Here is a 6,372-nt window from a genome sequence, read left to right as displayed (position 1 = left end):
CTGGGGGGGGCATCTAAAAAGAGCCATTAACATAGACAACGGTTCCAAGGTGACTGTCTTCACAAAGGCATAACCGTACACAAATGGACCTTGCATAAAAAGTGAGATCATAGTGAAATGCCTAAAGCTTTACTCCAAAAGGTGGATTTTAAGTAGAAGCGGGAAGTAGAAAGGTCCAAGGGAGAATCCCAGAGTATGCAGCCTCACTGTCTGAAGACTCAATCTAAGCACTTTCAATTTAAAATATTACTACACGAGATTTTGTGGTCAGAACAGTGATTTCTCTTCACACTACCTCCACCCACGACACTAGTGAAGATTTTTTCAAGGCTGAGTATAGAATTATAGAAGGAGGAGAAAGTGAGGACTGCAGATGCTGGAGATCAGAGCTGAAAATGTGTGGCTGGAAAAGCGCAGCAGGTCAGGCAGCATCCAAGGAGCAGGAGAATCGACGTTTCGGGCATAAGCCCTTCTTCAGGAATCCTGAAGAAGGGCTTATGCCCGAAACGTCGATTCTCCTGTTCCTTGGATGCTGCCTGACCTGCTGCGCTTTTCCAGCAACACATTTCCAGTATAGAATTACAAAATCCCTACAATGTAGGAACAGGCCATTCAGACATCAAGTCCACACTGACCCATGCCCACCCCCCTACTCTATCCTTGTAACCCTGCATTTTCCCTGGTCAATCCATCTAACCTGCACATCCCTGGACATTATGGGCAATACAGTACGGCCATTCCACCTAACCTGCACATCTTTGGACTATGGGAGCAAACCCATGCAGACACGGGGAGAATGTGCAAACTCTGCATCAGTACTCTGTAGTGCAAAGGTCTTCCCGATGCTACATATATAAAAAAGAGCAAGTGGAAGATTGTGACAGAGATAGAAAATCTGCTCATTGCTCATGAGGTGGAATATTCCAAGGACAACATTCTTTGAGATTCTCTTATTGGGCAACCAGATAATTGATATTAGATTTGAAGGAGATGGTGAGAAGGTAGTCAGCTCTGGTAAGAGATTATTTCTTTGGCCCAATGATCCATTCTGTTCCTGAATAATCTTGTGTCAGTAGATTAATTTGCTTTTGGATTTATTTGTCCTTGAGATGTGGACAGTATAGGAGAAGTAACATTCATTGCTATTGTCAGCTGCCACACAGAAATTAAGAATCAACAATGGTGTTTGACACAGGATGGTAGGTCAACCTCTTCACTAGTAATTCACTGGGATTTTAATGACAAATCAGAAACACTTATGGTCATTTTCTGGTACTAATCCACAAGTGACATATTTATCAAATCTGGTTTAAAAATTTACTGTGGCAGTAAATGAACTCCACTCTCTGGGTAGTTAATCAAATTTCATAAATATGAAATAACTCTATCCTTTAAACTATGTTATGCTCTATTAATAATGTGTAATAGCACCTAAAACAGGTTGTTTGATCACTAATGAACCTGTTTTGGTTCAAATCTGCCATAAAGTGGACAGAAGTATTAACAGTAAATGTATAGGCACTTTCATTTCTAACGTTTTTAAATGTTTTAGAATACTGTGTGGAATTCTGGTCACCCTGTTATAGGAAGGATGTTGTTATCTAGAAAGGTCACGAAAAACATCTACAAGAATGTTCCCGGAAGTGGGAGGTTTGAGTTATAAGGAGAGGCTGGATACGTTGGTTTAGTGGTGCTAGAAGAGCACAGCAGTTCAGGCAGCATCGGAGGAGCAGTAAAATCGATGTTTCGGGCAAAAGCCTTTCATCAGGAATAAAGGCAGACAGCCTGAAGCGTGGAGAGATAAGCTGGAGGAGGGTGGGGGTGGGGAGAAAGTAGCATAGAGTACAATGGGTTAGTGGGGGAGGAGATGAAGGTGATAGGTCAGAGAGGGGAGAGGGTGGGGCTGTTTTCCCTGGAGGCGGAGGGCTGAGCTTATAGAAATTCATAAAATCATGAGGGACATAGATAAGGTGAATAGTGAAGGTCTTTTTCCAAGGGTAGGCAAGTCCAAAACTAGAGGACATAGACTTAAGGTGAGAGAGGAGAGATTTAAAGGGACCCACGGGGCAATTCTTTTCATACAGAGGGTGGTGCGTGTATGGAATGAGCTGAGGTGGGTACAATTACAACATTTAAAAGACATTTGGACAGGTACATGAATAGGAAAAGTTTAGAAGGTGATGGGCCAATGCAAGGCAAATGGGCCTAGTTCAGTTTAGGATACCTGGTTGGCATTGACGAGTTGGACTCTACTTGAAGTGAAGTTCACCTCAGGATATGGAACTCTGTATCATAGTTGAGGTCAGTAGCAGAGACATATTCAAGGAGAAACCAGATAAGCATTTGAGAGGGAAAGGAACATTTAGGGTTAGATGAAGAAAGGAGAGAAAACATTCACGCAAAATTTGAAATATTGGCAATGGTCCTTTTGGAGAAGTAAGGACTACAGATGCTGGAGATCAGAGTCAAGAGTGTGGCGCTGGAAAAGCATAGCAGGTTCTGATGAAGGGCTCGTGCCCAAAATGTTGATTCTCTTGCTCCTGACTTCTTGTGCTTTTCCAGTACCGCACTCTCGACACTCGTCCTTTTGGGTCCGTTTCTATGCTGTGATTAACTGTTTTGTAACTTTGTAAAGCCCTGTATTAGAAGCAAGAATATCACTAAACTGGGCAAAAATAATTAGCCACAGAACTCTACGCATTTATGATCCAGTGAGGTTCTGGAGAAACCACAGGTTTACTGACGCTGAGCGAGGACTGGATTGACTTTGACTATTCAGCCTCTGGTTGTAAAGTCTGTCAACACTCACCATGAACCTTAGGAAAAGAAAGAGACAACTTTGCCATGATGGACGTCTATGGGTGTCCTTGAAAACACACGAGATGATGACTCAAAACCTAAGTGCTGGTTTCAAGGCCTGGATGCACAAAATAGCTTGGATCTGGTCACAGGTTTTCTCTTCAGAGAAAGCAACAGTGAAAGATTTGTTTTTAAATGTGCAGTATAAAAGGTCAAACTGACAGCTGGGGCCTTTGCACTGAGAGTAAACAGAGATAAGTGACAGTCAGTGTGAAAATACATCTACATATCGTTGCATCCTTCACAAAATCAAGAACAGTGAAGGAGGAATGGATTTCTGACAGGAATATAAAGTAGTGACAGAACCAAAGGGTTTTAAACTCTGTGGTTTAAGTTTCCCATGTAGGGTGGCATGGTGGCTCAGTGGTTAACACTGCTGCCACACAGTGCCAGGGACCTGGCTTCAATTCCAGCCTTGGGTGACTGTCTGTGTGAGTTTGCACATTGTCCCCATGTCTGCGTAGATTTCTTCCGGATGCTCCAGTTTCCTCCCACAATCCAAAGATGTACAGGTCAGGTAAATTGGCCATGCTAAATTGCTCATAGTATTAGGTGCATTAGTCAGGGGTAAATATAGTTTGGGCGGAGTGGGTTACTCTTTGGAGGGTTGGTGTGGACTTGTTGGACTGAAGGGCCTGTTTCCATACTGTAGGGAATCTAATCTGAATCAAACATTGATATAAAAAGTTGAAATGAATGTACATAGTATTTATCAACCCTCCATGACATAACTCAAAAGACAGCAACACGTTTTGCACTAAAAATCTGTGTTTTTTTTAATGATTAGTGGCCCATTTGCATTATTTGTTGATTTAGCTCTGTTACTCCAATCAAAAAAGGCTGTCTTAATGAATCCTGCGAAGTTGGCATGGATACCATTCTCTGGTTGGGCGCTGGAACTGTAGTTAGAAGGAGGACAACAGACCATTGGATTGAACTTTTTGCACCTCCTTCTCAATTCAGTGCCATCTAACAAGGCAGTCAAAGGGACCACAAGCAAATTATACCATGTGTTTGTACAGTCTTGATCTTTTCTGAAGGAAAAGCATACCTGCCTTCAAAGGTGTGCAACAAAAGTTCACTCGATTGGTTGATACAAAAGGGTTGACCTAGAAAAAAATTGAGTAGAATCGAATTATATTTTCTGGAGTTTTCAAGTGTGGAATGTAATATTGTTGAAATGAATAAAATACCTCAACAGGATAGACATTGAGAGGTTGTTTTATATTGGCTAGTGAGTGTAAAACTAGGGATTAGGTTGAAAAGTCAACCATTTAGAACTGAGGTGAGGAGAAATTTTTTCACTCAAAAGGGAAGCAATGGATGTGGGGATGTGTTAGAAAAGTGGCTACCAATGTTTGTCTGTGATCACTGTAAGTGGTGAAGTAGACTTGATGGACTCCTGAGTGACTGGCTCTTGCTTCTATTTCTCATTAGATTCCATGTTGACTTGAGAAACTGTCTTTTCTGGTATTCCCATCCCCCTAGATTGGAATCCCACCAGTTTTCCCATAGATCGACTGTTTTCCAACCTGCAGACCAGGCAGGTTGCTGAGTACTGTGGTGGCTCTGAGTTAACAGGCTGTCCTGTTGGGGTCAATGGAGTCAGACTTGGCCACAGCTCTCTTGGTGTCCATTCAGTCAATCACCCATTAGCTAATAACCACCCTTCACTTTCACTGTTTTCCTCTCCTGCTAATACAGCATAGCTCAGGCCTTCTTGTGGTGCAGTGGTACTGTCACTACCTCCAGTCTGAAAGGCCCAATTTCAAGTCCCACCTGCTCCAGAGGTGTGTAATAACGTCTCTGAACAGGTTGATTTGAAAAATAGGTTAAGTAAAATAAAAGTACAGCACCAATTAATAAGGAAACTCAAAATAATGATAACACACAAGCACTCCAGGTTAAGGCAACTCTGATCATTTATGGCCTTTGAGTTAGATACAAAATAGTATTTTTGATCCCTGGGTCTATCCACCATTGCACATATCACAATACTTTAATTGTATTTATATACAATATAAATACAACAATAATTATACTGATGTGTATGGGTGTTCCAGAGCTTAATGGTTTTCCCTCAGTGATTTAACCTTTTTGATGAAGAACATCCAAACAACGCCTCTGCTAAACTTGAATGGGAAAACATTTGTTAGGAGCATACCTTAAGGATTCAAGTGATAATACCTTACAGCATTTCGGACTTTAGTTGAAGCAAATGCGGGGTTTACATTGCAGAGAATTATATCTGAACTCGAGACTATTGATATCACAGGAAAGGAAGAGACAGAGAAATTATCATTGGAAAATGAAAGCTTGTGGAAATTCTTATCGTAGAATCCCTCCAGCATGGAAGCAGGCCGTTCGGCCCATTGAGTCCACACTGACCCTCCAATGGACATCCCATCCAGGCTCACCCCCTGTATTTCCCATAGCCATTCCACTTAGCCTGCACATCCCTGGACATTATAGGCAATTTAGCATGGTCAATCCAGCTAACCTGCACATCTTTGGACTGTGGGAGGAAACAAGAGCAAACTGACTTGGACATAGGGAGAATGTGCAAACTGCATACAGACAGTCACCTGAGAGTGGAATCGACCCAGCGTCCCTGATGCTGTGAGGCAGCAGTGCTAACCACTGAGCCACCATGCTGTCATCATGATTTTGTTCATTGTGATTCAATGCCTTGCACGTTTGTTCTAAATTTCGATTTTAGTACTGCACAATCCGATGGACGAGGAACTCTGTGTAAAACGGATAACAGTTGTCGCAGCTCATTTAACAACTCCCTGGATTTTCATTCCCACTTATTTCAAACCAAGTGAGGGTTGGGATCTTGAATGCACCGCCTGAGAGCGGGATCAAGGCAGCTTCAAGAGGGAATTGGTTGATTAACTTAAAAGGAAGAGCGCAGGACTACAGGGAGAAGGTGAGAGGGTGGCACTCAATGAATCGTTCCTCTGGAGAATCAGTGAAGATACAAAAGGCCAAATGTTCCCTCTCTGTGCTTTAACAATTCTGTGATTCTGTGAAGTCAAGAGGAATAAAAGTCAGCAGAGCTTTTGTACTGAGTTGCTCTACATTGTGATCTATTTCAGAGCAATGTAGAGATTACTCTAGTTCTAATTTCAAGCAGTTTATTTACAGACCTTTAAATATCTTAGAACTTGAAGTATGTACGTAGTCTCTGGGGCATTCTAGCATCTTCTGTATGTCTGTGGAGCCAGTGTCTGGACTCTAAAGCTGTACCCCACAGGCTTAAGCAAACAAGTACCATTACAAAGATCAGTGAGCAGCTCAGTACAATCAAATACAGATCAATTCCATTGATTACTATCACCCATTTCATACTATCATGTAAAGTCAAAATTAAATCCCTCCATGGAATTGTGGAGTAACTGGAATTTAGAAAACTGGCAATATGATGTTGCCATAACTAACTCTAATCCCACATCATCCATGAAGTACAGGCTTTATTTTTAACCACGTAAAGTATCCAGGACTGAAACA

Source organism: Chiloscyllium punctatum, chromosome 17, assembly GCF_047496795.1.
Source record: "Chiloscyllium punctatum isolate Juve2018m chromosome 17, sChiPun1.3, whole genome shotgun sequence".
Classification (NCBI taxonomy): Eukaryota; Metazoa; Chordata; class Chondrichthyes; order Orectolobiformes; family Hemiscylliidae; genus Chiloscyllium; species Chiloscyllium punctatum.
The sequence above is the reverse complement of the archived record's forward strand: the minus strand, read 5'-3'. Positions refer to the sequence as shown.